The sequence below is a fragment of the Argopecten irradians genome, chromosome 7, assembly GCF_041381155.1.
Source record: "Argopecten irradians isolate NY chromosome 7, Ai_NY, whole genome shotgun sequence".
NCBI classification, from domain to species: domain Eukaryota; kingdom Metazoa; phylum Mollusca; class Bivalvia; order Pectinida; family Pectinidae; genus Argopecten; species Argopecten irradians.
The window spans coordinates 5,980,223-6,001,692 of record NC_091140.1 but is presented as its reverse complement, the minus strand read 5'-3'; the positions used below and the strand labels follow the sequence as shown (position 1 = coordinate 6,001,692).

The following is a 21,470-nucleotide window of genomic DNA, read 5'->3' as shown; positions in this document are numbered from 1 at the left end:
CGAGTATTATAACACAAACAGTAAATATACTAGGAACAACAACAGCCAGAACGAGTATTATAACACAAACAGCAATATACTAGGAACAACAACAGCCAGAACGAGTATTATAACACAAACAGCAATATACTAGGAACAACAACAGCCAGAACGAGTATTATAACACAAACAGCAATATACTAGGAACAACAACAGCCAGAACGAGTATTATAACACAAACAGCAATATACTAGGAACAACAACAGCCAGAACGAGTATTATAACACAAACAGCAATATACTAGGAACAACAACACCCAGAACGAGTATTATAACACAAACAGTAATATACTAGGAACAACAACAGCCAGAACGAGTATTATAACACAAACAGTAATATACTAGGAACAACAACAGCCAGAACGAGTATTATAACACAAACAGTAATATACTAGGAACAACAACAGCCAGAACGAGTATTATAACACAAACAGTAATATACTAGGAACAACAACAGCCAGAACGAGTATTATAACACAAACAGCAATATACTAGGAACAACAACAGCCAGAACGAGTATTATAACACAAACAGCAATATACTAGGAACAACAACAGCCAGAACGAGTATTATAACACAAACAGCAATATACTAGGAACAACAACAGCCAGAACGAGTATTATAACACAAACAGCAATATACTAGGAACAACAACAGCCAGAACGAGTATTATAACACAAACAGCAATATACTAGGAACAACAACAGCCAGAACGAGTATTATAACACAAACAGCAATATACTAGGAACAACAACAGCCAGAACGAGTATTATAACACAAACAGCAATATACTAGGAACAACAACAGCCAGAACGAGTATTATAAAAAAAACCAGCAATATACTAGGAACAACAACAGCCAGAACGAGTATTATAACACAAACAGCAATATACTAGGAACAACAACAGCCAGAACGAGTATTATAACACAAACAGCAATATACTAGGAACAACAACAGCCAGAACGAGTATTATAACACAAACAGCAATATACTAGGAACAACAACAGCCAGAACGAGTATTATAACACAAACAGCAATATACTAGGAACAACAACAGCCAGAACGAGTATTATAACACAAACAGCAATATACTAGGAACAACAACAGCCAGAACGAGTATTACAACACAAACAGCAATATACTAGGAACAACAACAGCCAGAACGAGTATTATAACACAAACAGCAATATACTAGGAACAACAACAGCCAGAACGAGTATTATAACACAAACAGCAATATACTAGGAACAACAACACCCAGAACGAGTATTATAACACAAACAGCAATATACTAGGAACAACAACACCCAGAACGAGTATTATAACACAAACAGCAATATACTAGGAACAACAACACCCAGAACGAGTATTATAACACAAACAGCAATATACTAGGAACAACAACAGCCAGAACGAGTATTATAACACAAACAGCAATATACTAGGAACAACAACACCCAGAACGAGTATTATAACACAAACAGCAATATACTAGGAACAACAACACCAGAACGAGTATTATAACACAAACAGCAATATACTAGGAACAACAACACCCAGAACGAGTATTATAACACAAACAGCAATATACTAGGAACAACAACAGCCAGAACGAGTATTATAACACAAACAGTAATATACTAGGAACAACAACAGCCAGAACGAGTATTATAACACAAACAGTAATATACTAGGAACAACAACAGCCAGAACGAGTATTATAACACAAACAGTAATATACTAGGAACAACAACAGCCAGACCGAGTATTATAACACAAACAGTAATATACTAGGAACAACAACAGCCAGAACGAGTATTATAACACAAACAGTAAATATACTAGGAACAACAACAGCCAGAACGAGTATTATAACACAAACAGTAATATACTAGGAACAACAACAGCCAGAACGAGTATTATAACACAAACAGTAATATACTAGGAACAACAACAGCCAGAACGAGTATTATAACACAAACAGTAATATACTAGGAACAACAACAGCCAGAACGAGTATTATAACACAAACAGCAATATACTAGGAACAACAACAGCCAGAACGAGTATTATAACACAAACAGTAATATACTAGGAACAACAACAGCCAGAACGAGTATTATAACACAAACAGCAATATACTAGGAACAACAACAGCCAGAACGAGTATTATAACACAAACAGCAATATACTAGGAACAACAACAGCCAGAACGAGTATTACAACACAAACAGCAATATACTAGGAACAACAACAGCCAGAACGAGTATTATAACACAAACAGCAATATACTAGGAACAACAACAGCCAGAACGAGTATTATAACACAAACAGCAATATACTAGGAACAACAACAGCCAGACCGAGTATTATAACACAAACAGTAATATACTAGGAACAACTACAGCCAGAACGAGTATTATAAAACACAAACAGTAATATATACTAGGAACAAAAACAGCCAGAAACGAGTATTTATAAACACAAACAGTAATATACTAGGAACAACAACAGCCAGACGAGTATTATAACACAAACAGTAATATACTAGGAACAACAACAGCCAGAACGAGTATTATAACACAAAACAGTAATATACTAAGGAACAACAACAGCCAGAACGAGTATTATAACACAAACAGTAATATACTAGGAACAACAACAGCCAGAACGAGTATTATAACACAAACAGTAATATACTAGGAACAACAACAGCCAGAACGAGTATTATAACACAAACAGTAATATACTAGGAACAACAACAGCCAGAACGAGTATTATAACACAAACAGTAATATACTAGGAAACAACAACAGCCAGAACGAGTATTATAACACAAACAGTAATATACTAGGAACAACAACAGCCAGAACGAGTATTATAACACAAACAGTAATATACTAGAAACAACAACAGCCAGAACGAGTATTATAACACAAACAGCAATATACTAGGAACAACAACAGCAGCCAGAACGAGTATTACAACACAAACAGCAATATACTAGGAACAACAACAGCCAGAACGAGTACTATAACACACAAACAGCAATATACTAGGAACAACAACAGCCAGAACGAGTATTATAACACAAACAGCAATATACTAGAACAACAACAGCCAGAACGAGTATTATAACACAAACAACAATATACTAGGAACAACAACAGCCAGAACGAGTATTATAACACAAACAGCAATATACTAGGAACAACAACAGCCAGAACGAGTATTATAACACAAACAGCAATATACTAGGAACAACAACAGCCAGAACGAGTATTATAACACAAACAGCAATATACTAGGAACAACAACAGCCAGAACGAGTATTATAACACAAACAGCAATATACTAGGAACAACAACAGCCAGAACGAGTATTATAACACAAACAGCAATATACTAGGAACAACAACAGCCAGAACGAGTATTATAACACAAACAGTAATATACTAGGAACAACAACAGCCAGAACGAGTATTATAACACAAACAGCAATATACTAGGAACAACAACAGCCAGAACGAGTATTATAACACAAACAGCAATATACTAGGAACAACATCAGCCAGAACGAGTATTATAAAAAAAACAGCAATATTACTATAGGAACAAAAACAGCCAGAACGAGTATTATAACACAAACAGCAATATACTAGGAACAACTACAGCCAGAACGGGTATTATAACACAAACAGCAATATACTATAGGAACAACAACAGCTAGAACGAGTATTATAACACAAACAGCAATATACTAGGAACAACAACAGTCAGAACGAGTGTTATAACACACACAACAATATACTAGGAACAACAACAGCCGGAACGAGTATTATAACACAAACAGCAATATACTGTAGGCACAACAACAGCCAGAACGGGTATTATAACACAAACAGCAATATACTAGGAACAACAACAGCCAGCAGAACGAGTGTTATAACACAAACAGTAATATACTATGAACAACAACACCAGAACGAGTGTTATAACACAAACAGTAATATACTAGGAACAACAACAGCCAGAACGAGTGTTATAACACAAACAGTAATATACTAGGAACAACAACACCCAGAACGAGTAATATAACACAAACAGCAATATAACAGCAATATACTAGGAACAACATCAGCCAGAACACGAGTATTATAAAAAAAACAGCAATATACTATAGGAACAAAAACAGCCAGAACGAGTATTATAACACAAACAGCAATATACTAGGAACAACTACAGCCAGAACGGGTATTATAACACAAACAGCAATATAATATAGGAACAACAACAGCTAGAACGAGTATTATAACACAAACAGCAATATACTAGGAACAACAACAGCCAGAACGAGTGTTATAACACACACAACAATATACTAGGAACAACAACAGCCGAATGAGTATTATAACACAAACAGCAATATACTGTAGGCACAACAACAGCCAGAACGGTATTATAACACAAACATCAATATACTAGGAACAACAACATCCAGAACGAGTATTATAACACAAACAACAATATACTAGGAACAACAACAGTCAGAACGAGTGTTATAACACAAACAGCAATATACTAGGAACAACAACAGCCAGAACGGGTATTATAACACACACAGCAATATACTAGGAACAACAACAGCCAGAACGGGTATTATAACACAAACAGCAATATACTAGGAACAACAACAGCCAGAACGAGTATTTATAACACAAACAGCAATATACTAGGAACAACAACAGCCAGAACGAGTATTATAACACACAACAGTAATATACTAGGAACAACAACAGCCAGAACGAGTATTATAACACAAACAGCAATATACTAGGAACAAAAAACAGCCAGAACGAGTATTGTAACACACACAACAATATATTAGGAACAACAACAGCCAGAACGGGTATTATAAACACACACAGCAATATACTAGGAACAACAACAGCTAGAACGAGTATTATAACACAAACAGCAATATACTATAGGAACAACAACAGCCAGAACGAGTATTATAACACAAACAGCAATATACTAGGAACAACAACAGCCAGAACGAGTATTATAACACAAACAGCAATATACTAGGAACAACAACAGCCAGAACGAGAGTATTATAACACAAACAGCAATATACTAGGAACAACAACAGCCAGAACGAGGTATTATAAACACAAACAACAATATACTAGGAACAACAACAGCCAGAACGAGTATTATAACACAAACACAACAATATACTAGGAACAACAACAGCCAGAACGAGTATTATAACACAAACAGCAATATACTAGGAACAACAACAGCCAGAACGAGGTATTATAACACAAACAGCAATATACTAGGAACAACAACAGCTTAGAACGAGTATTATAACACAAACAGCAATATACTAGGAACAACAACAGCTAGAACGAGTATTATAACACAAACAGCAATATACTAGGAACAACATCAGCCAGAACGAGTATTATAACACAAACAGCAATATACTAGGAACAACAACAGCCAGAACGAGTATTATAACACAAACAGCAATATACTAGGAACAACAACAGCCAGAACGAGTATTATAACACAAACAGCAATTATACTAGGAACAACAACAGCCAGAACGAGTATTATAACACAAACAGCAATATACTAGGAACAACAACAGCCAGAACGAGTATTATAACACAAACAGCAATATACTAGGAACAACAACAGCCAGAACGAGTATTATAACACAAACAGCAATATACTAGGAACAACAACAGCCAGAACGAGTATTATAACACAAACAGCAATATACTAGGAACAACAACAGCCAGAACGAGTATTATAACACAAACAACAATATACTAGGAACAACAACAGCCAGAACGAGTATTATAACACAAACAGCAATATACTAGGAACAACAACAGCCAGAACGAGTATTATAACACAAACAGCAATATACTAGGAACAACAACAGCCAGAACGAGTATTATAACACAAACAGCAATATACTAGGAACAACAACAGCCAGAACGAGTATTAAAACAAACAGCAATATACTAGGAACAACAACAGCCAGAACGAGTATTACAACACAAACAGCAATATACTAGGAAACAACAACAGCCAGAACGAGTATTATAACACAAACAGCAATATACTAGGAACAACAACAGCCAGAACGAGTATTATAACACAAACAGCAATATACTAGGAACAACAACAGCCAGAACGAGTATTATAACACAAACAGCAATATACTAGGAACAACAACAGCAGAACGAGAACACAAACAGCAATATTACAAACAACAACACCAGACGAGTAAAACAAAAACAATAAACAGCAATATAACACAAACAGCAGAACAAGAACATAAACAGCAATATAACAAGGAACACAGACAAGAAACAGCAATAAGAACACAAACAACAATATAACAAGAATTATGAAACAATACCATAAACAATATAACAAGAACAGCAGGGACAAGAAAACAAACAGCAATATAACACAAACAGTAGAACAAGAACACAAACAGCAATATAACACCAAACAGCGGGGACAAGAACAATAAACAGCAATATAACAAGTACAAACAGCAGGACAAGAAAAAAACAACAATATAACACCAACAGCAGGGACAAGAAACAAAACAGCAATTTAACAAGAACAGCAGGGACAAGAACACAAAACAGCAATATAACACCAACAGCAGGGACAAGAACACAAACAGCAATATAACAAGAACAGAAGGGACAAGAACACAAACAGCAATATAACACCAACAGCGGGGACAAGAAAATAAACAGCAATATAACAAGTACAGCAGGGACAAGAACACAAAGAACAAATATAACACCAACAGCAGGGACAAGAACACCAACAACAATATAACAAGACAGCAGGGACAAGAACACAAACAGCAATATAACACCAACAGCAGAGACAAGAAAATAAACAGCAATATAACACAAACAGAGAACAAGAACAAAACAGCAATATAACAAGTACAGCAGGGACAAGAACACAAACAGCAATATAACAAGTACAGCAGGGACAAGAACACAAACAGCAATATAACAAGTACAGCAGGGACAAGAACACAAACAACAATATAACAAGTACAGCAGGGACAAGAACACAAACAGCAATATAACAAGTACAGCAGGGACAAGAAAACAAACAGCAATATAACACAACAGCAGGGACAAGAAAACAAACAGCAATATAACAAGTACAGCAGGGACAAGAACACAAACAGCAATATAACAAGAACAGCAGGGACAAGAACACAAACAGCAATATAACAAGTACAGCAGGGACAAGAACACAAACAGCAATATAACAAGTACAGCAGGGACAAGAACACAAACAGCAATATAACAAGTACAGCAGGGACAAGAACACAAACAGCAATATAACAAGTACAGCAGGGACAAGAACACAAACAGCAATATAACAAGTACAGCGGGGACAAGAAAATAAACAGCAATATAACACCAACAGCAGGGACAAGAACACAAACAGCAATATAACAAGTACAGCGGGGACAAGAACACAAACAGCAATATAACACCAACAGCAGGGACAAGAACACAAACAGCAATATAACAAGTACAGCAGGGACAAGAAAATAAACAGCAATATAACAAGTACAGCAGGGACAAGAAAATAAACAGCAATATAACAAGTACAGCAGGGACAAGAACACAAACAGCAATATAACAAGTACAGCAGGGACAAGAACACAAACAGCAATATAACAAGTACAGCGGGGACAAGAACACAAACAGCAATATAACAAGTACAGCGGGGACAAGAAAATAAACAGCAATATAACACCAACAAGCTGGGACAAGAACACAAACAGCAATATAACAAGTACAAACAGTAGAACAAGAACACAAACAGCAATATAACAAGTACAGCAGGGACAAGAACATAAACAACAGTATAACACACCCAGCTGGGACAAGAACACAAACAGCAATATAACAAGTACAGCAGGGACAAGAACACAAACAGCAATATAACAAGTACAGCGGGGACAAGAACACAAACAGCAATATAACAAGTACAGCGGGGACAAGAACACAAACAGCAATATAACAAGTACAGCAGGGACAAGAACACAAACAGCAATATAACAAGTACAGCAGGGACAAGAACACAAACAGCAATATAACAAGTACAGCAGGGACAAGAACACAAACAGCAATATAACAAGTACAGCTGGGACAAGAATGCAAACAGCAATATAACAAGTACAGCAGGGACAAGAAAATAAACAGCAATATAAAACGAACAGTAGGGCCAAGAAAACAAAACATCAATATAACAAGTACAGCAGGGACAAGAATTTAAACAGAAGAGCAATAAAAAGAACAAAATGGACACAGTTCATAAGTTTATACAGGAAACAAGTGAAAATTCTGCCTAGGAAAGCGTTATATACGTTAACGGACTTTCTTTAAGTCATCGATCTTTACTTTTTCTAATAATATTCTACGGGAGTATTCTATGTTAAGAGATTTCCTTCGGGGCTAAGGAATGTTCGTGGAACTGGGCCTGGGGTAGTACAAACAAAAAAAATGTGTACAAAACAAAAGAGAGACCAAACTCAGAATAATAGGAAAATCAAAAACTATAAAATGAAGAACAAAATCAGCAAGAACTATGAAAAGTATAAAGTAGATATCAAAATAAAATTTAAAAAAAACACGATGAAATTCCGAAAACAAGAACAAGTATGAACGAAATCTAGTATGTCAGTTTGCCCCACTTAATTGTTACTGTAAATCAATCTGGATATGACTATGGACTACACCTAGATCCGCCAGTTTGTGATTTACCGACATGACAATTCGGGGAGGAGCCACAACACATCTACAGCAGAATGCACCCTCTGTTCGTGTGTTTACCCTGCACACGGTGTGTTTGTAATGGAGAATATTTTGTCAGACTGGGGTGTAGGGTCATAAACAGACTTGGGGGAAGTGATCAGTTTACGGTGTTTATGGGGCTATGTTTGTCGGATTTCTGGTGAACTACCTCTAATAAACGTCGGTAACTAAAACACATCACGATTACGCGTTATCAGGGTCGTAAATAGTTATAAACTGATATCATTTGTGACTTTAACAAGTATATTTGTGGCCTAAGGAGCAGACAGTGGCCGGATTACGTCCTAAACTGACATCTTAATGTGAAAATTTTTGATCAAGTAAAAAATGTAAGTTTTTTTCACGAAACAAATGTTTGTCGATTGTTTAATGAAATCCGTTGGTATGATAAGTACACCAGTGTATGTGTATGTTTTGTCGTTGGGTAGATATATATATAGATTTATATGAGTGGGAGTATTCTGTACCCGACAATTCGTGTATTAATGTTGTTACACCAACATCAATTATAAAACAAATCGACACTTATCATTTAGATTGTCTCCTAGCACGACATCTAAACAATGACCCATTACAAAATATCGTGGAATTCCAAAAAACGGAACATATACAAATGTAGTAGTTTTGCTTCACGCATGTATGCATACAGCGACATCCAGTGAAATCTTATTATTCTAACCGCGATATAATGGGGAGATAATTGGTGCTAGAGCTATGTCAATTCATTAGTATCAGCCTTACTTGAATAAGAAGACATTTGTAAACCTAAGACGATAGATTTATAAACGAACAGAGAGTGAGAAATTGACAGCAAGCATGTGAGAATTTAACAAATGTTCGGCACAGCTTGCGTCATATGGCAATTAAAACTATGGTAACTGGTGTTATTTAATTACTGTTATTGCATTTTGGTGACACTTCTGTATTGACATATAATTTATAAAACAACGGTAATTGTAAATATCTTCTACCAACCACGTTAATCAAAACACACAATGCCGATGCTCTGGCATTGGTCAGGAAGAACCGAGTCCGGAAAAAGTGAAATAGAAGTTAGAAGTCAAGAGTAAGTCAAACATCCTCGCTACACGAACAGCTCACCGCAATATACGGTTATCTATCGATTTCTGCAGATTATCAATAGAAACTGAGGTGGTATTATTTTGTATGATATTTGAATCAATTGCAGGACGTTGTCAATATTGACGGACGACGCCTAACCGAAGCCGGACTAACAGAACTGCGCATCAATAGATAAGAAGAAGATTTGTAGCGGAAGTTTTAGAGGGGTTACAACACAAGCTTTTCACGACCTTCACAATCACAATGGCGTTCTGGGACACAGTCATAAAAACTGCTGAAAACGATACATTTATTTGAATATCGTGAACTGTGCGTACCCGTTTTGCTGATACATATATGAGTGATGGGATTTAGCAGCTCTAATATGAACAGACCGTAAAGAGATTAATTTGTAAATATATTCTATAAAAGAAAATATCACAACGGTTGACATTAAGTACACAAATTACTTCTTGCAATTCAATTTTGCTTGTAACGAGCATTTTCATTGGTTTAAAAATTACTTTATCGGCCCATAAAGGAAAAAATGGCATGTTGCTTCTGATTAGCTGAGACAACATGATTTCATATAAAAAAAAGAGTCCCAATATAAATTTCTAATTCTGAAGAATTTAAATTTAGTTAATTGAATTATGACGATTAACTTGAATAATTTTTTATGTTATGGAGATATAACGCCAAAATCTCAGTGCACTCTAAATAAACCGTCAGCCTTATCATAATTTTTAAACCACTTCACGGTTTATTTAAAGTACACTCAATATTTGTATTATATCTCCATCACATAAAAAATCTATTGAAGTTAATCCGTAAAAAACAATAAAACTACATGAATGATAATTTATAAAGTATGACGACGTGTCAATTGTGACGTCATCAATTAATGTTGCATTGCTATGACGCCATTGTACAAAACCACGTGATATAAATCACTTTCTTGATGTTAACTCTTTCGATGCCTGACAAGATCATCTGTCGGAATTATAAAAGAATTGATAGAATCCTTTAGTCCCCAATGAAAGCATCCTGACAGAGGTTACTAATTACACTTACCAAAGTCATCGCGACAATATCCTATAAGTCCGGTCGACAAAATTGGCTTTGAACGTAAATCCAACACGACTACAAAACAGGCTGTAGTCAATGACACTTTTCTGTGATAATATTAACGAGACAGCGTCAGTGGTAAATTCCCGTTTGTCCACAAACGAATTAAGTCAAAAACGTACGCCTACCACCAATGTTCTCCGTTCACTAAAGAAGCCAATACACAGAAGAACTGACCAGAAGTGACCAGTACTTCTCGTGGCCTGTATGAAGTGTATTTGTTCAGCAATATTTACCATCAATACAATCCTAAACACAAGGTTAGTGTCAATAAAGAAGGGTTTGACCAAAATGCTTTTCAACTCTATTTAATTTCTACCATTTAACATAAAAAGGTACTTCATTAGATTTCAAAGGAGAGCCAACACGTTACAGATTGAAACAAGTTTAGGATTTTACTGTCATGTAAACAAGTATTTATAGTATAAGGAACACACTTCCGTTTTAGGTTTTGCGACCAGAAAAATCGCAAACAGTTTAATGTCAATATTTAATACAACAAAAGTAAAAGTATACAGACATACAGTCCGACACTTCACTTCTTTGTGTGATATCAAATGTCAAGATCAGGACCGATTTTATGATAATATCAAGTGATTCATCCAAATATTTCGCGTCACGATCTGACGATGTCAGTCATAATCCATTATTGAATGTATATATCATCTACTCGAAACAATCTATATGTTATAGGTTTCTTTATATTCATTTTGTAATCTCTATTGGTTTGGGATCATCCTTCCGGCGAATTCTTTAGGTCGTGATAAAACGAAATACATATAATATAACTGTATCAAGATGTCTTTAAACAAATATTAATTTCAGGTCAAAATATGAATGTTGGTTTTCCGCGATCTTATTTATAAAAACCAAACTTGTCTTACGGCAAATAGCGTAACTCAAATATCGTCTGGATATGCAACTTTCTTGTACTAAATAATGTTTATTTTTATCGTGTCGTTGTGGCATTATACATGGTGTAATCCCTAACATCAATAATATGTTACGTCCTACTCCATACTTTACAACCAGGCGGAAGTCCTGACCGACATTCAGATCTACCGCCAACGCCATTCCGTCCTAATGCGACGATGTAATGGTGGTTCAGACGTTTAGGTTAAACAACTCCTCGTCTTGTCTCTGTCATGCCGTAGCCAACATGATGCTAGCTCGGCAGATTCTGACAAACGTCTGACGTCTGCGCTCCTCTTCTTGTCACCAAAAGAGTATGTAGCATTGTACAAATCGATATTACAGGGAAACCTCTGCAGCCCACTTCTATAGCAAGGAATTACACAGTATATTCTTTGGCTTTGTGCTTTTCCATCAACTCAACGTTCTTAGCCTTCTCCCTTTGCTTCCTCCAAACTTTCCTCTTATGGCTCTGTCATTAATAACGGTGATGTGTTTGAACTTTGGTGAAGATGGCATGTCAGGTTCAAGTTTTGCCATCTATCTACCTTCATCACTTCATCTTTTATGACTAATCTCTGTCCAAGATGAAAAGCTGCTTCTGTTCATTCCCAGCCTCATCCTTCTGTTTTACAAACCGACTAGCAGTTGTACTGTGGAATGTTTCATTCTCTTCTGCCGTCATTATAACCCCGTGATGACAGCCAACACTGAGTATATCTTGGCAGTAGGTTAAACATTGTACTCCTCTGGCTTCACAGCGTACACCTTGTGTCTCCCAATATTCCCTAAAAGATAAACGAGTGGTGATGGCAGGTTGCCATGCAAAATGTATAATAACATGAGGGCGAGATCCTGAAGAGCTCAACCTTCCATAATTCTACCCACGAAAGTTTTCCTCTTGGTGATTCCATCTGGCCTGTGTTACCTCCCTGCTCTGTTCATTTCTGTCTTTGTCTATCCTTTCCAGCTAATTCCCAGATGTCTTTGCCTTTCACAAGCAGAAAATACACGAAGTCCGACGGTGACTGTATGTATATGGTTGTTGCTACTCTCTTCTTAGATGCCCAGACTTTCCAAAACGGTTTTTATTATTTAAAATGTGAGTATATAACGTGATAAATAATTTTGTAGAGTCGCAAAATTTTTTTTAACTTGTCGTTGATTCTATATGTATTCTCACCGTCCCATTGATAATTGACGTTGATATATGTAATTGTAGATAAAAAGAAATGAATAAAACGTGTTTGTACAGTCAGAGATATTGGACAGATAGTGGACAGGGGTCTCTTGTTATTATACTACAGATTGTGGACAGGGATCTCTTGTTATTATACTACAGATTGTGGACAAAGGTCTCCTGTTTATTTACAAATTGGGACTACAGATTGTAGACAGTGTTCTCCTGTTATTATATTACATGTTGTGGACAGGGTTCTCCTGTTATTATACTACATTATTGTGGACGAGGTCTCCTGCTAGTATACTACAGATTGTGTGACAGGGGTCTCCTGTTATTATACTACAGATTGTGGACGAGGGGTCTCCTGTTATTATAACTACAGATTGTGGACAGGGGTCCTCCTGTTATTATACTACAGATTGTGGACAGGGGTCTCCTGTTATTATACTACAACATATTGTGGACAGGGGTCTCCTGTTATTATACTACAGATTGTGGACAGGGGTCTCCTGTTATTATACTACAGATTGTGGACAGGGGTCTCCTGTTATTTTACTAACAGATTGTGGACAGGTTCTCCTGTTATTATACTACAGATTGTGGACAGGGGTCTCCTGTTATTATACTATAGATTGTGACAAACGGTCTCCTGTTATTATACTACAGATTGTGGACAGGGGTCTCCTGTTATTATACTATCAGATTGTGGACAGGGGTCTCCTGTTATTATACTACAAGATTGTGGACAGGGTCTCCTGTTTTTATACAAGTACAGATTGTGGACAGTGTCTCCTGTTATTATACTACAGATTGTGGACAGGGGTCTCCCTGTTATTATACTAACAGATTGTGGACAGGGGTCTCATGTTATTATACTATAGATTGTGGACAGGGGTCTCCTGTTATTATACTACAGATTGTGGACAGGGTCTCCTATTATATACAACAGATTGTGGACAGGGGTCTCCTGTTATTATACTATAGATTTGAGGACAGGGGTCTCGCTGTTATATTATACTACATAAGAATTGTGGACAGGGGTCTCCTGTTATTAACTATACAGGGGTCTCCTGTTATTATACTACAGTGGACAGGGGTCTCCTGTTATTATACTACAGATTGTGTGACAGGGGTCTCCTGTTATTATACTACAGATTGTGGACAGGGGTCTCCTGTTATTATACTACAGATTGTGGACAGGGGTCTCCTGTTATTATACAACAGATAGTGGACAGGGGTCTCTCTGTTATTATTACTAACTAGATTGTGGACAGGGGTCTCCTGTTATTATATACTACAGATTGTGGACAGGGGTCTCCTGTTTATTTTACTACAGATTGTGGGACAGGGGTCTCCATGTTATCTATACTACAGATTGTGGACAGGGGTCTACTTGTTTATTATACTACAGATTGTGGAACAGGGGTCTCCTGTTATCATTTCTACAGATTGTGGGACAGGGGTCTCATGTTATTATACTACTACAATTGTGGACAGGGGTCTCCTGTTATCATACTACAGATTGTGGACAGGGGTCTCCATGTTATTATTCTAACAGATTGTGGACAGGCGGTCTCATGTTATTATACTACAAATTGTTGACAGGGGTCTCCTGTTTAATATACTACAGATTGTGGACAGGGGTCTCCTGTTATTCTACTACAGATTGTGGACAGGGGTCTATTGTTATTATACAAACAGATTGTGGGACAGGGGTCTCCTGATTATTATACAATACAGATTGTGGACCAGTGGTAAATCCTATTTTTTTTACTACAGATTGTGGACAGGGGTTTTTTTTTTTTTTTTTTTTCTCTACTACAGATAGTGGAACAGGGGTCTCCTGTATTATTATCACTACAGATTTGTGACAGGGGTCTACTGTTATTATACTACAGATTGTGGACAGGGGTCTCCTATTACTCTACTACAGATATTGTGGACAGGGGTTTGTATATTTACTCTACAACAGATTGTGGACAGGGGTCTCCTGTTATTATACTACAGATTGTGGAACATTATCTACTTTTAAGACAGGGATGGTCGATCTCCTGTTATATACTACAGATTGTGGACAGGGGTCTCCTGTTATTCATACTACAGATTGTGGACAAGGGGTCTCCTATTACTAGATACTACACTAGATTGTGGACAGGGGTCTCCTGTTATTATACTACAGATTGTGGACAGGGGTCTCCTGTTATTATACTACAGATTGTGGAAAGGGGTCTCCTGTTATTATACTACAGATTGTGGACAGGGGTCTCCTGTTATTATACTACAGATTGTGGAAAGGGGTCTCCTATTACTCTACTACAGATTGTGGACAAGGGTCTCCTATTACTCTGCTGCAGATTGTGGACAGGGGTCTCCTGTTATTATGCGACAAATTGTGGACAGGGGTCCCCTTTTATTATACAGTCATGTAGACATTATTATTTTAAGACAGAGATCACATACATGTACTTTTAAAGAAAGCATCAGAAATTGACTGTTATATATATCTTGCTGAAAGAATATTGTAAGGGACTTCAGAGAAAATGATACATTCAATCATGCACATAAAATTTTAGGCAAGATCTCTATTCAGTTACTTTCTTAGAAATAGCGATAACAAAGTCAGGGGTCTCCTATTACTTGGCTACAGATTGTGGATAGGGGTTCTCTCTGTTGATTAATACAACGGATTTGTTTGTAAGGGGTCTATTGTTATTATACTACAGATTGTGGACAGATTGTCTTCTGTTATTATACTACAGATTGTAGACAGGGGTCCTCCAGTTAAATACACTACAGATTGTGGACAGGTTGTCCTCTTTGTTATTATTACTAACAGATTGTGGACAGGGGTCTCTTGTTATTATACTACATAATTGTGGAACAGGGCATCTCTTGTTATTACGACTACATATTGTGGACATGGATCTCTTGTTATTATACTTACAGATTGTGGACAGGGGTCACTTGTTTATTATACTACAAATTGTAGACAGGGGTCTCCAGGGTATTTAGACTACAGATTTGTGGACAGGGGTCTCCTGTTATTATACTACAGATTGTAGGACAGGGGTTCTCCTGTTATCATATACTATTATACTACAGTTTGTGGACAGGGGTCTCCTGTTATTATACTACAGATTGTGGACAGGGGATCTCTTTGTTAATATACTACAAATTGTGGGGACACATTAATACTACAAAATTGTAGACAGTCTCTCTTGTTATTATACTACGAATTGTGGACAGGGGTCTCCTGTTATTATTATACTACATATTTTGGACAGGGTTCTCTTGTTATTATATCTACAGATTGTGGACTCTCCTGTTAGGTGGACAGGGGTCAGGGTGCTCTCTTCTATTGTGGACAGGGATCACTTGTTATTATACTACAAATTGTGTAGACTTGGAACTCTTGTTATTACTACAGATTGTGGACATGGGTCTCCTTGTTATTGTACTGACAGATTGTGGACAGGGGTCTCCTGTTATTATACTACAGATTGTGGACAGGGGTCTCCTATTACTCTACAACAGATTGTGGATAGGGATCTCCTGTTATTATACTACAGATTGTGGACAGGGGTCTCCTGTTATTATACTACAGATTGTGGACAGGGGTCTCCTGTTATTATACTACAGATTGTGGACAGGGGTCTCCTGTTATTATACTACAGATTGTGGACAGGGGTCTCCTGTTATTATACTACAGATTGTGGACAGGGGTCTCCTGTTATTATACTACAGATTGTGGACAGGGGTCTCCTGTTATTATACTACAGATTGTGGACAGGGGTCTCCTGTTATTATACTACAGATTGTGGACAGGGGTCTCCTGTTATTATACTACAGATTGTGGACAGGGGTCTCCTGTTATTATACTATAGATTGTGGACAGGGGTCTCCTATTATTCTACTACAGATTGTGGACAGGGGTCTCCTGTTATTATACTACAGATTGTGGACAGGGGTCTCTTGTTATTATACTACAGATTGTGGACAGGGGTCTCCTGTTATTATACTACAGATTGTGGAAAGGGGGTCTCTATGTTATTATACTACAGATTGTGGACAGGGGTCTCCTGTTATTATACTACAGATTGTGGACAGGGGTCTCCCTGTTATTATTACTACAGATTGTGGACAGGGGTCTCCTGTTATTATACTACAGATTGTGGACAGGGTCTCTTGTTATTATACTACAGATTGTGGACAGGGGTCTCCTGTTATTATACTACAGATTGTGGACAGGGGTCTCCTGTTATTATACTACAGATTGTGGACAGGGGTCTCTCTGTTATTATACTACAGATTGTGGACAGGGGTCTCCTGTTATTATACTACAGATTGTGGACAGGGGTCTCCTGTTATTATACTACAGATTGTGGACAGGGGTCTCCTGTTATTATACTACAAATTGTGGACAGGGGTCTCCTGTTATTATACTACAGATTGTGGACAGGGGTCTCCTGTTATTATACTACAGATTGTGGACAGGGGTCTCCTGTTATTATACTACAGATTGTGGACAGGGGTCTCCTGTTATTATACTACAGATTGTGGACAGGGGTCTCCTGTTATTATACTACAGATTGTGGACAGGGGTCTCCTGTTATTATACTACAGATTGTGGACAGGTGTCTCCTGTTATTATACTACAGATTGTGGACAGGGATCTCTTGTTATTATACTACAGATTGTGGACAGGGGTCTCTTGTTATTATACTACAGATTGTGGACAGGGGTCTCTTGTTATTATACTACAGATTGTGGACAGGGGTCTCCTGTTATTATACTACAGATTGTGGACAGGGGTCTCCTGTTATTATACTACAGATTGTGGACAGGGGTCTCCTGTTATTATACTACAGATTGTGGACAGGGGTCTCTTGTTATTATACTACAGATTGTGGACAGGGGTCTCCTGTTATTATACTACAGATTGTGGACAGGGGTCTCCTGTTATTATACTACAGATTGTGGACAGGGGTTCCTGTTATTATACTACAGATTGTGGACAGGTGGTCTCCTGTTATTATACTACAGATTGTGGACAGGGTCTCCATTTACAGGGGTCTCAGTCTCCTGTTATTATACTACACAGATTGTGGACAGGGGTCTCTGTTATTATACTACAGATTGTGGACAGGGGGTCTCTGTTATTATACTACAGATTGTGGACAGGGTCTCCTGTTATTACTACAGATTGTGGACAGGGGTCTCCTTGTTATTATACTACAAAATTGTGGACAGGGGTCTCTTGTTATTATACTACAGATTGTGGACAGGGGTCTCCTGTTATTATACTACAGATTGTGGACAGGGGTCTCCTGTTATTATACTACAGATTGTGGACAGGGGTCTCCTGTTATTATACTACAGATTGTGGACAGGGGTCTCCTGTTATTATACTACAGATTGTGGACAGGGGTCTCCTGTTATTATACTACAGATTGTGGACAGGGATCTCTTGTTATTATACTACAGATTGTGGACAGGGGTCTCCTGTTATTATACTACAGATTGTGGACAGGGGTCTCCTGTTATTATACTACAGATTGTGGACAGGGGTCTCCTGTTATTATACTACAGATTGTGGACAGGGTTCTCCTGTTATTATACTACAGATTGTGGACAGGGGTCTCCTGTTATTATACTACAGATTGTGGACAGGGGTCTCCTGTTATTACTACTACAGATTGTGGACAGGGGTCTCCTTGTTATTATACTACAGATTGTGGACAGGGTCTCTTGTTATTATACTACAGATTGTGGACAGGGGTCTCCTGTTATTATACTACAGATTGTGGACAGGGGTCTCCTGTTATTATACTACATATTGTGGACAGGGGTCTCCTGTTATTATACTACAGATTGTGGACAGGGGTCTCCTGTTATTATACTACAGATTGTGGACAGGGGTCTCCTGTTATTATACTACAGATTGTGGACAGGGGTCTCCTGTTATTATACTACAGATTGTGGACAGGGGTCTCCTTGTTATTATACTACAGATTGTGGACAGGGGTCTCCTTTTATTATACTACAGATTGTGGACAGGGGTCTCCTGTTATTATACTACAGATTGTGGACAGGGGTCTCCTGTTATTATACTACAGATTGTGGACAGGGGTCTCCTGTTATTATACTACAGATTGTGGACAGGGGTCTCCTTGTTATTATACTACAAATTTGTGGACAGGGGTCTCTCTGTTATTATTACTACGATTGTGGACAGGGGTCTCCTTGTATTATACTACAGATTGTGGACAGGGGTCTCCTGTTATTATACTACAGATTGTGGACAGGGGTCTCCTGTTATTATACTACAGATTGTGGACAGGGGTCTCCTGTTATTATACTACAGATTGTGGACAGGGGTCTCCTGTTATTATACTACAGATTGTGGACAGGGGTCTCCTGTTATTATACTACAGATTGTGGACAGGGGTCTCTTGTTATTATACTACAGATTGTGGACAGGGGTCTCCTGTTATCATTCTACAGATTGTGGGCAGGGGTCTCATGTTATTATACTAAAAATTGTAGACAGGGTTCTCCTGTTATCATACTACAGATTGTGGACAGGGGTCTCATGTTATTATACTACAGATTGTGGACAGGGGTCTCCTGTTATTATACTACAGATTGTGGACAGGGGTCTCCTGTTATTATACTACAGAATTGTGGACAGGGGTCTCCTGTTATTATACTACAGATTGTGGATTATTTTTTCTCCTGTTATTATACTACAGATTGTGGACAGGGGTCTCCTGTTATTATACTACAATTGTGGACAGGGGTCTCCTGTTATTACACTACAGATTGTGGACAGGGTCTCCTGTTATTATACTACAGATTGTGGACAGGGGTCTCCTGTTATTATACTACAGATTGTGGACAGGTGTCTCCTGTTATTATACTACAGATTGTGGACAGGGGTCTCCTGTTATTATACTACAGATTGTGGACAGGTGTCTCCTGTTATTATACTACAGATTGTGGACAGGTGTCTCCTGTTATTACACTACAGATTGTGGACAGGGGTCTCCTGTTATCATACTACAGATTGTGGACAGGGGTCTCCTGTTATTATACTACAAATTGGGACAGGGTCTCCTGTTATTACACTACAGATTGTGGACAGGGGTCTCCTGTTATTATACTACAGATTGTGGACAGGGGTCTCCTGTTATTATACTACAGATTGTGGACAGGGGTCTCCTGTTATTATACTACAGATTGTGGACAGGGGTCTCCTGTGTATTACACTACAGATTGTGGACAGGTGTCTCCTGTTATTATACACTACAGATTTGTGGACAGGGGTCTCCTGTTATTACCAGATTGTGGACAGGTGCCTATTACACACAGATTGTGGACAGGTGTCTCCTGTTATTACACTACAGATTGTGGACAGGTGTCTCCTGTTATTACACTACAGATTGTGGGACAGGTGGTCTCCTGTTATTACACTACAGATTGTGGACAGGGGTCTCTCCTGTTATTACACTACAGATTGTGGACAGGTGTCTCCTGTTATTACACTACAGATTGTGGACAGGTGTCTCCTGTTATTACACTACAGATTGTGGACAGGTGTCTCCTGTTATTACACTACAGATTGTGGACAGGTGTCTCCTGTTATTACACTACAGATTGTGGACAGGGGTCTCCTGGTTATTATACTACAGATTGTGGACAGGGGTCTCCTGTTATTATACAACAGATTGTGGACAGGGATCTCCTGTTATTATACTACAGATTGTGGACAGGGGTCTCCTGTTATTATACTACAGATTGTGGACAGGTGTCTCCTGTTATTACACTACAGATTGTGGACAGGTGTCTCCTGTTATTACACTACAGATTGTGGACAGGTGTCTCCTGTTATTACACTACAGATTGTGGACAGGGGTCTCCTGTTATTACACTACAGATTGTGGACAGGGGTCTCCTGTTATTACACTACAGATTGTGGACAGGTGTCTCCTGTTATTACACTACAGATTGTGGACAGGTGTCTCCTGTTATTACACTACAGATTGTGGACAGGGGTCTCCTGTATTACACTACAGATTGTGGACAGGTGTCTTCCTGTTATTACACTACAGATTGTGGGACAGGTGTCTCCTGTTATTACACTACAGATTGTGGACAGGTGTCTCCTGTTATTACACTACAGATTGTGGACAGGGGTCTCCTGTTATTACACTACAGATTGTGGACAGGGGTCTCCTGTTATTACACTACAGATTG

The 21,470-nt window shown here is 37.9% G+C and overlaps 1 protein-coding gene across 1 annotated transcript in view; it reads right to left on the bottom strand.

Moving 5' to 3' along the window:
* The window catches only part of LOC138327365 (cyclic nucleotide-binding domain-containing protein 2-like), a 46,636-nt gene extending 35,490 nt beyond the window's left edge, over nucleotides 1-11,146 (bottom strand). Inside the window, exon 1 of the mRNA XM_069273409.1 lies at nucleotides 11,066-11,146. The gene's annotated coding sequence lies outside the window, so the exon portion shown is untranslated. The remainder of the gene's footprint in view (nucleotides 1-11,065) is intronic.
* Nucleotides 11,147-21,470: the final 10,324 nt, after the last annotated feature.